This window comes from Mauremys reevesii, linkage group 1, assembly GCF_016161935.1.
Source record: "Mauremys reevesii isolate NIE-2019 linkage group 1, ASM1616193v1, whole genome shotgun sequence".
In the NCBI taxonomy this organism is placed as follows: domain Eukaryota; kingdom Metazoa; phylum Chordata; order Testudines; family Geoemydidae; genus Mauremys; species Mauremys reevesii.
The window spans coordinates 207943071-207954438 of NC_052623.1; positions in this window are offsets into that span (position 1 = coordinate 207943071).

An 11368-nucleotide genomic window follows, 5' to 3' on the forward strand; every position below is an offset into this window, starting at 1 on the left:
GTCTCGCCGGCTCTGTCAATCACCTGATTTTAATTGTTCCAGGGTTTCTAGTTTTAATTGGCCCTTCCCCTCCCTTCCTTCCCCATTACCCTGCTCTTGCATAATATATTCCATTCACAGGTAGCTGTGGTCTGTCAGGGCTAAAGGAGCCTCTGATTGCAAAATCATGCAAAAAGCAGTGCTAGAAAAGTCCAGGACTGAGTAGTTACATGGACTATTCTAACATTTACCTAGGGAGATGGTGGATTCTCCATCACTGGAAGTCTATACATGAAGACTGGATGTTGCTCTAAAGATATGGACCAACTCAAACAGTTATGAGCTTGATATAGGAATCACTGGGTGAGGTTCTCTGGGCTGTGTTATACTGGAGGTCAGACTAGATGATCAGAACGATCCCTTCTGACATTAACATGTAAGACTCTTACGAACATAGTAGCATAGACCAGATACAGACCACGGGCCTGTCAAGCAAAATTCACCCAGGACTAAGCCTGGTAAAAGCTGGCAAAAATGCCTTAAAAGTCTCTGGGCCTAACTGAGGTCACAGTGATGTAATGTACGCATTGGGCCTGATCCTCCACTGCCTTGCATCTTGTGTGTCACTTACACCTGTGCAAAATGAATGTAAAACGTGACCAACTCCAAATGGTGGTATTTTAAATCCACTGTGCACAGGAGTTAATTACACACCAGGTGCAAGGCAGTGAAGAATTGGGTAGTGGCTACATTAAGAAAATGGGTGCTGATGTATCGGCATTGACTGAGTTACAGTGGTACAAACCCTTCATGGAGGTAGGCTGCACTGGTGCAAAGAGGGTTTATACTGGTATAGTTCAGTTTGGCATTGTGGATAAAGTGAAGGAGTGAGTGAGGCAGAAGAACAAGTGAATCTCAATTAGGCTGAAACTCCAGATGCTTAGCTGAAGCCAAAATGATTACCTCGTATGGTAGAGGTCCCCAGGCTGTGGGTTACACTCCCCTAGGAGGGTGCAGGAGAATGTTTGGGGGCCCCAGTGGGGCCTGGGCAAGCCCCCATGGGGGGTGGGGAGGGACTGCCATCCAGCCCCACTCTGCTCACAGCTCTGCTCCGGCCCTGCCCCAACCCTCGGCCCCCAGTTATGGCTCCACATCCGGCCCTGGCCCCGGCCCCAGACCCGCCCCTAGCTGCGGCCCCAGCCTTGGCCCCCTTCCCCCTGTCTGCCTCCACCCTTTCCTCCCCAGAAGCTGTGGCCATGCTCCGGCCCTGGCTTGGGGCAGGGGGGAGAGGGAGGAAGACAAGGGTAAGGGGGGAGGCAACCTGGAAAAGTTTGGGGACCGCTGTGTTATGGGCTAAGTACCTGCTTCTCCCAACCCTCCTTTAGTGAGGGACCTCCTACCACTGCTTCTCCAATCTGTAGCTGTCATTCTCTTTCCCCACCCACTCTTCTCTGCCCTGTCACAAAGAGAAGAGGGGTTCACAGGACCATCCCCATCACTGCACAGGAAGACCAAAGGAAATATTCGATATCGAAATGTGATCTGTGGCTGGGAGAGGTGTGAAAGCTGAAAAAATCCAATGTGTTTGTGCATGTCAGATGTGCTAGATAGTCTGAACTAGTCAAAGCAGATACCAAGATCTCAGCAGTCGTCTGCTTCTGAGCACCCCTCAGCCTTCGAGCTAGCTTGCTCTGTAGCCCTTCCCCAGCTCAGTCAGAGACATATGCTGAGCTGTCTGCTTTGTGTTCCACCTGACTCAGGCCTGGTCTACACTTAAAACTCAGGTTGACATAATTACAGGGCTCAGGGCTGTGAAAAATTCACACCCCGATGTAGCTATGCCAACCTAACCCCTGCTATACATGCCACTGTGTCGACAGAGGGTTTTAAGGTCAGGCTTGACAAAGCCCTGGCTGGGATGATTTAGTTGGGTTTGGTCCTGCTTTGAGCAGGGGGTTGGACTAGATGACCTCCTGAGGTCCCTTCCAACCCTGAGATTCTATGATTCTATGACAGAAGAATGCTTCCATCAACCTAGTCACCATCACTTTGGGAGGTGGTATTCCTACAGTGACATTAAAAAAACCCTTCTGTCACTGCAGGCTGGGTCTATACTACAGGGTTCTGTGGGGCAGAGCTGCAGAGCTTTAGCTGTGCCGCGGTAGTCCCCGTAGTATAGGCATGGCCTTGGTTACTAGCCATGTAGTTGGAACCTGCTTTCCCAATAAAACTCTTTCTCTCCCTTCTTCCACCTCTTTTTCTCTTCTCTTCCTCATTTACACCAGTGTGACTGAGATCAGAGAATCTGGCCCTGGACGCCCTGGGCAGTTTGGTTAGATCACAGATGTGATGCAAATACTTGAGTCAAGTGGGAAGTGAAAGGGAACAACTCATCTGCCCCTCTGTTTACCACCCTTAAGCCCAGGGGTCCTGCCTTGCCTGTAGAGCAACAGGAGTGGCTCTCTCGAGAAGGTCTAGATGTCCATCCCATCAGTGATGGGGTGGTTCTCCATGTTGGTGGGGTGGCAACACGAAGGGAGTGTGGTGGCAAGATGGAAGCAGAATGAAAGCATGTATCACTTTGCGTTCTGTAGCAGGCTTCACCCAAGGCGTAAGTAACACTGTAAAGGTAGAAAAACTGAGACCCAGAGAGCAGCAAGGACTTGTCTGGGTTCATACAGTGAATAGAACACATGGCTCCTGGCTCCCAGGCCTCTGTTCTGACCACTAGACAACACTACCTGTGCTCAGCTGCCTGGGAGGTAGGTGTGGGGATACAGCTTTAAAAGGTATGGACCATATCCTTAACTGGTGTAAAATGGTATATCTCCACTGACTTCAGTGACACACGTTTAGACCAGCCGAGGATCTGACCCAATATGTGGAGTTTGATTGAAAACTGGGATAATGAGTTAAGACACTTGCTCATACAAGCACCATCATTCCTTTCTCACGGGAGGATCAAACAGCCCTGTGGCAAGGGGATGGAATTAGCTCAGAGAAGGGAGTCCTCTTTGTCCTCTCCTGGCTAGAAGGGTCACTGAGGGACAGGACTGAGGTGATTTTGCAGAACTGTGAGTAGTGCTGGGCTGAGTAAACAGTGAGTGTGAACATGGCTGACATAGTCCTGGGACAGAGGGGAATCCAGCTGGAGAAAGGGAGAAATTTAGTCATAGAAGCAGGTGGAGGTGAAGGAGAGGAGTAAGGTGGAACAATAGTTATTTTGCTGGTGCCATGAGGGTTGTGGAGGGGAATGGCCATCCCAATCTGTATGTCCCGTTCTTTTCACACTTGCAGGGTAAGAGCAGTGAAGTGAGGCCCCAGGGGGACACTTGGAATGAAATGCCCCTGCACCTGCCTAGTCCCATGGGGTGAGGGGATACCTATGGGGAGCACACGAAGCTGTAGAAACACCAACACCAAACAAGCTCAAAGAAGGTGCTTTACAACCACCACACTCATGCAGAGCTCCCACAGGGCCCCCTCACATTGTCCTTTATTCCCTACTACCCACAGTCACTCAGCCCATCTGCGGTGATCGATGCCTCTCTCCAGGCTGGCAACCATGACATTTGGCCCTGCGAAACAAACCTCTGTTTTCTTTTCAAAGCTCTGTGTGATGGATCCCAGAGTACCCAGGGCTGTGATTTGCCTGCCTCTAGCACAGGGGTTCTCACACTGAGGGTCAGGACCCCTCAGGGGGTCGCGAGGTTATTACATGGGGAGTCACGAGCTGTCAACCTCCACCCCAAACCCTGCTTTGCCTCCAGCATTTATAATGGTGTTAAATATATTTAAAAGTGTTTTGAATTTATAAGGGGGGGTCACATTCAGAGGTTTGCTATGTGAAAGGGGTCACCAGTACAAAACTTTGAGAACCACTGCTCTAGTGAGAGGTAGCCTTACTTGTGGTGGTTGGGTGTTAACTCCCTACCACCACCAGCCTGTTAACCACTCAAGCACTCTGAGCTATGCTAGCCCTGTCTTCACCTTGCAGCTTAACAAGAGGTGCACCCCCGTCCCCACACTCCTTTGAAACATTCCTCTGTGATATCCAGCCCTTGACACTGGCTACTCACAGAAATCCTAGATCCCCTACCCCCAAAGGAGCAGTGTGCTCCAGCTTAACCTTAAACCACCGCTCCTATAAACACAGCACTTGGGAACACTTATAACAACACAAAAGAAAGGGTTTGTTAAAGAAAGAATAAAGATTTAACTAGAAACAAGAGAGGGTGGCAGAAACAAATGTCTACAATACAAAACAAAATCTTAACATGCAAACCTGAGTCTACACTCGGTAATAGTTACCTTTCCTATCTAATAAAGTAGCTTTCTCACCCCCACCCCCATCCCCAAGTTCTGTCCGCTGGAGAGCTGCCTGGCAACATAGGAAGCAGCATCCAATTTTTCATGAAAACACTTCACTTTTCAAGATGTCTCTGCAGTGAAAGGATATAGAACAACTTCCATTCCTCTGTGTTATAGTGAAACAGTACTTTGTTTCTCTTCCTAGACAGGGTGAACCGCTGTCTTGTTGTAATGTTCCTTTGTATCTTCAAGAGGTTTCGATTGTTTGCTGTTGTCTTGAATGGTTTTCCCTTGAAAGTCTTGGAATGGAGCAAGGCTAGACAATTGAGCCTTGCACTGCATCGCTGGCTCAGCAGGGCGAGAGTGACAACTCCCTCCTGCCTGAATGGGCCATCACTGAGACATATTATCCCCTGGTGACTAATTTTTACTCCAAGTCCATAAAGCATACTTTCAATAGCAATACATTATTCCTTAAATATTACCCATACATACATCTCACAACGATTATAAATCTTGATAAGTTATGAGCTTTCTGTAGATACCTTACACATCACTCTTTATGGATAAATATCCTGCAAGACTTGTGTTTGATGTAGTGAGTTTGTCAGGTATGAGGGGATAGTTATCTTAAAAGAACAGGGGGACCCTTTGCCTATGTGCCTCTGTCTCCACTCTGTCCCCTATTTACAGAAAATGTTTACCCAAAGGTTAACGAAGTGCATATAACTATATAAATGCATATGCACTCACCTCAGATTACTTTATAGCACAGTTAATCTATAGAGCCCTGCACGGATACTAAAATGTGGATCCACATCCACCAGAATGAACCCATGATCCGACCTGTGATCCACTAGCCAGGGCCGTCCTTACGCATACACAGCACATATGGGTGCATAGGGCAACCGAAAATTTGGGGCACCACCAGGACAGCAGATAAGAGCGGGTTGGCTCCCGCACACCAAGCGCATGCTGCAGTCTCCTTAGGCAGGGGCTGTATTCACAGAGCCGAATGCGCCGGCGCAGCTCATTCTGCATGAGGGAGAGGGTACGGGGGTCTCTGCGGGAAACTGTGATTCTCTGCCGCCGTGAGGCAGGCCAGGCATTTCGGTGTCCTTTGCTGCCTCATCCCTCCCCACCCAGGGCTGCGAGCCCAGGCTGCCACAGCGTCTGCTGCGTACGAAGCTCGGTGTGTGTCAGCAGTGGGGGCGGGGGGCCTTCTGGGGGTCTGCGGGCGAGGCTGGTGGCTGTGCCCCAAGTCGGGCATAAGGGCACTAGTTTAATAATAGTGCGTAGGGTCACATAAATCCTAAGGACGGCCCTTCCACTAGCTGACTTGTACCTGTATCGGCACCTGCAGCAGCAGCAGCAAGCCGTCAAGCAAGGGCTAACGATGGTGCGGGAGAGGGAAGGGAGCAAGTGAGGGGGTGGGGTCTTGCAGGGAAGAGGCAGCCTGAGGGTGGGGATTGGGGGTAAGGGGCAGCGCGGGGGTGGTGTCTTGAGGAGAAGGGGCAGCATGGAGGGGGACTGGGAGAAAGGCCGTTGCATCACGTGCTGCTCCCAGGGCTCGTGAGCAACGGCACATGCCAGCATCAGTGCATGTTGCATCACAGCGGGGCAGAGAGGTGGGGCACTGGGGCCCCACCCACTCCAAACCCCATGGCCAGGGGCGGGCCCTGCTGCCCAGGAGCTAGCAGGCCAGGCTTGGGACTGGGCACATGGCCAATGCTGCAGGGCCTGGCCATGGTGGGGATGCTGGCGCTGGCCGAGGGGCCCGAGCTGCAGGACAGGAAGCAGCGTGGCGAGGGCATGCTGGACAGCCTCGACTATGGCCTGCTGCCCAGCCTCAGCCACTGGCTGCTGCCGCCGGCCCGAAGCACACTGCACCCCCTGGGCTGTGCAAGCCGGACGCCGTGGGCCAGACACCACCAGTGAGTAGAGCCCTGCGCGGTTGTATCTGCATCCGATTCACTATCTGCAAAAATGGTCCACGGATATGAAGCAGATCTCTGCGGATTTGCAGGGCTCTATTAATGTGCCAGAGCAGTAAAACCGGTGGAGTTTTACACAGGTCATCTAGAGCAGACACACGCAAATGCACATCAAGAGAGCAGCTGGAGAGGGTCAGGAGTGCCTGGTTGTTGGTTTGAGCTGGGGGATGGGCTATCTTTAGGTAGCATGCATTTCAATCTCCTGGGAGAGGAATGTATGGAAGGAAGCTAGGTTGTCGATACGAGCTAGCAGTCAGTGTGCTCTCATTTCTAATGCCATCACCCCCAAGGGATGGTGGCCCACTTCCAGGTCAGCATGGGTGGGTTCATATAAGACCCGGGGGAAAAAAATCAAAAGGCTTATCAGCTTTTCTGACACTTTGGACAGATCTCTTCACCCTGCTGGAGGGAAGTGCTTGAAATCCCTACTATCATCTGAGTCAGGGGACTCAGACTGAGACTGTGGGGCAGGGGTTCTCAACCTACTTCATTCCAACCCCCCCGCCAACATGCTATAAAAACTCCACAGCCCACCTGTGCCACAACAACTGGTTTTCTGCATATAAAAGCCAGGGCCAGCGTCTGGGGGTAGCAAGCAGGGCAATTGCCTGGGGCTCCATGCAACAGGGGGGCCCATGAAGCTCAGTTGATCAGGCTTTGGCTTCAGCCTAAGTACTGGGGTTTGGGGCTTCAGCCCTGGGCCCCAGCAAGTCTGACACTGGCCCTGCTCGACAGCCCCCCTGAAAACGGTTTGTGTCCCCCAGGGGGCTGTGGATCCCTGGTTGGGAACTGCTGCTGTAGGGAGTAACCACACACCAGCTGCTAGCAGAGGGTCCTGCTGATACGTTTTAGGCCTTAGCTATTTCTCATATTTAGCAATTGCCTGCTCCCAAGTACCAGTGTGAGGCCCAATGGTGCAGGGCTCATAGTGATGAGCACACTCCCCACTGATGAAAAAACACTACCCAGGTGAGGAAGGAGTGCAAAGTTAGCTTGTAGTGTCACCTATTTACACACAGGTGCATCTATTCCCTGGGCACAACTTAAGCTGTAACTAATTAAAGATCCTAGGGTACTTTTCACAACAAGAGGGGTGTTATAGGTGACCTGAACAGGAAATCAAATTGGGCTCATATCCTGTTTGCTTTCTCTTAGTGACGTAAAATAACATTTGAAAGTAAATGTATTTTTGGCTTGTTTGTTGTTGTTGACATTAGAAATTCAGGTCTCTGCCCTGGAAGACTTGATGGTGACTGGAGAACTGGTATCATAAGGGTCACAAAAGTGAAGGTTGAACTGAGAGGGCCAGGGAATTTTAGTTAGCCTGTTAAAACTCTTTGGGTGAGATCCTCAACCCCAGATAAAAATGCCAGCACAATGTAAAGGGGCTCTAAGAGCAGGGGCACTGGGGGTGTGGCAGCATCCCCGGTTTGAAGTACAGGGCCCATCATAGATGGGGTTTGCAGTTTTGTTCAATGCTTTTCAGCACCTCTACGAGAAAACTGGTTCCAATGCCCCTGTCCAAAAGCTCCAGTTCTGGCTGGCAAAGAATTTCCCCGGCACAGGAACTGAGGAAGGCGACCACAAAGCTGCTTCCCAAGGACTCCCTCTCAAGCCCTGGGGGCATGTCAGGGATGGGAGGGGCCTGTCAGGGGCTGGGCTGCACAACACAGTCCTGTGGAGATTTTGGGCAGTGCTGCAGCCCACCAGGCGTCTCCAAGAAGCTGCCATAATTTAGGTAACATCTCGCACCCCCAACCATCTAAATTATGCTGGGGCCACTCCAGCCTCCAGGGTAGCTCACAGTCAGGAGGACACAAAAGTGGTTTAAAGGTACCTTAACCCCCCTGTATTCTGCCTGTAGCTAGAGCAAAGCTAATTTGGGTATGTCTGCATGCACTGCATCCACACCTCTCACTCAGCTGCGGTGTGGACAGACCCTTAGAGGCTCAGCACAAAAACCTCACCCTTCGATTTTCACTTGGCCTGTCCACACATGTGTAATTGCAATGACAGGTTTCCTTTACCCAAAATGTACATCAGTCTTCAGGATTGCACACCCACCCTTCCAGTAAAGTGTCAGAGCTCTCAGTGGACATCACTGCAACTAACAAAACCAGGGGAGACTAAATTTGACACCCTTGAGATTACTAAAAGCTTGTCTACACTAGAAAGTTGTATGGCTTTAACTGTGCTGGTACGGTTACAGCTATTCAACTCCATGCTATGGGCTCAATTATATCTGTATAAAGGTGCTTATGTGGGTATAGCTACTCCTGATATCCATATCAAGCACCTTCATACTAGTATAATGGCGTCCACTCTAGGGCTTTTACCAGCGTAACAATTTATCTCTTAAAATCACCCCCTTAAATAAATAAAATAAATACATTAAATTGGTACAAAAATGGTGCATAGGTCAGAACGCAAGACAACGGGAAGGGAGTGTAATCTTAAAAAAAAAGTCCTTTCAGACCTTCTTTCTAGATCCTAAAAAGAGTTAACGTTTGTACAGTGTTATCAAATGCCAAGTGTTATAATTAGAAGGCACATAAATTAAAAAAAGCCTTCAAGTAACCCCATATTCTGAACCAATTCCAGTCTGGGGAGTTGGATTCTGGCCACCTAAAATTCCCCTTCCAGTTTCAGTTAGCTAATGGTGAGCTTGGTTCTTGACTGCCTTGCACCTTGTGCCATCATTTAGCTATACACCTGTGCAAAGACCTACCACTCTGATTTGGGAGCATTTTCCACCTCTTTTGTATGGGCAGATAAGTATACCAAGTGCATGTCAGGTAATGAATTGGGACCTCTGATTTTTTGCCCCATCCCAAGATAAGGTGCAGGGCCAATCATGGAAGAACAGTGTCAGGGGAGGCAAAGGACCAGATTCTGTTCTCAGGTTTGGTGTAAGACAGGAGTAACTTGATGGAAGCCAATGTTGGGACACTAATGTAAATGAAATCAGAATTGGTCTGTGTGGTTGCCTGGTAAATTTCCTTCCCCTTTCAGGGAAATTGCTTCCTCCTCCTATTTGCATAAGCGCTTCGCTCATTAAAATATGACAAAAGAAAAGGGGGTGGGGGGGAATGGTGACTGATAGAATAAGAAGCTTAAGCCTGGAAAGCAGGAAGGTCACATCAAGCCTGGAACGATAAGAGTCGAGGTCAGCGAAGATCAGGGCGCTTGGTGCCAAGGTCACTCAGAGAAAGAAAATAGGATTGACACTCATCTCTTGCTCTTCTAGATACATATTACTATCTCTCCTTTCCAGTTCTCCTTCCTTCCACTGCTCATTCCCCCTCCTCCCCACACATACACTGTCTCATAAAGAAAGAATAGGCTCAACTGCTTGGGTCAATTTTCCTCTGGCTCAGACTGATGCAACTCCACTGGGTTAATGCTGATCTACAACAGTGTAAGTGAGGAAAATCAAGCCCCAAATCTCATGCTCACAACAGGCAAACCTTCAGCTGGTGCCATAGCCTCCATCAGATCTGCCCTCAAAATAGCTTTCATGGAGGAATGGGAAAGCCTGTGAAATGTGGAATAGCAGCTCCACAGGCATTTTTGTTAAGATTAGCACTGCTTTCAAGGCAGACATGACAAGTACACCCAGGAGGGATGGAAAAGAACAGAAGCTTCTGTCTCAGATGCTGCAGGCAGGACACACAGACAGCTCGCTCTCTCAGCCTCTGAATCCTGACTCACTCAATGGGCTTAGGAGAACATCTGGCTCTCTCATTCTGGTTCCTTCCCACTGGTGTGCTCTCATTCCCGGAGAGATGCTGCTTCCGCCTGTGGTGCCAAGTATAGCCTATAACAGAACTGAGTCAATATTAAGGCTGGCCAGGCTTGGAACTGAACAGAGAGAAAGAAAAAAAGATGGGCTGGTATAGAGAAGTGGGGTGAAAGGATACACCAAGGAAGAGGCATCAGGAATCTAAAACATTAGCTCAGATGATATGGTGATGGGCACCTTCTGAGAACAAAAATAAAGGATTCCAGGGGTTACTTAGGGCCATAGGTGCAATTGTAAGTAGGTGCAGGACATTTCCCTACTTTAAGGTATGTGTGATTGGGGGACTACAATGAACCCCCCCACAACTTTGAGCCTGTAGAGGAGGGCAGTCCCAGGCCCCAGAGTAGCAGCTGAGCCCTACCTCATCCCCTCGCTGCCTCTGGGGCTAACAGCTGATTAGCAGAAGTAAGAGCTCTGCTCATCAGTTGACATGCAGAGGTAGTAGCATTAGGCTCTGCCAGGCAGGGTAGCCAGAAGAAAGAGTTCAACATCCCCCTCTTGTCAGCACAGCTAGCTGGAGGCAAGGAAGACCCACAAGAAGACTATCCTAGAATAGTCATCAAGGGGTTAACTGGGTTATCCAGAATATAATGGCATGATGACATGCTCCACCCCCTTCCTTCCATCCTGTTTAGTCAGGGGGTATTTTTTCCCCTGCCCTGTTGTAACTTGTGTTGGGGTTGAATGAAGCAGCAAGCTCTCAGCCTGCAGTACTGTGAATAGGCTCCTTTCTGTTGCACAGAGCAGTTCCTTTATAGACGAACAACCAGCCAACTCCCTTTCCTGTGTGTATGCAGGGCCGGTGCAACCATTTAGGCGACGCTAGGATTTGGGGGGGCGGCGTTTTCTTTGGCAGCGACCGCGGCAGCCGGATCTTCGGCCACCCCGGTCGCCGCCGGCATTTAGGCGGAGGGAGCTGGGGCAGAGGAGCGCGGGGAGGGCCACCTGCAGCAGGTGGGGGGGGCACGCAGGGGAATTCTCCACCCTAGCTCACCCCTGCCCTGCCTCCTCCCCAAGCACGCCATCGCTGCTTCACTTCTCCTACCTCCCAGGCTTGCGGCACCTAAGCTGATTGGCGCCGCAAGCCTGGGAAGTGGGAGAAGTCAAGCAGCGATGGCGTGCTCGGGATGCTCATGCTCGTAGCAGGGGTGAGCTGGGGCCGGGGGGGGTGCCTCAGGGCAGAGGGTGGGGAGCTGCCACGGGGGGGCAGAGGTGCCGCGGTGGGGGGGCGCCTCAGGGTGGGGGCTCGGGAACGGGGGTGGGCGCAAGGTGGAAGTTTCGC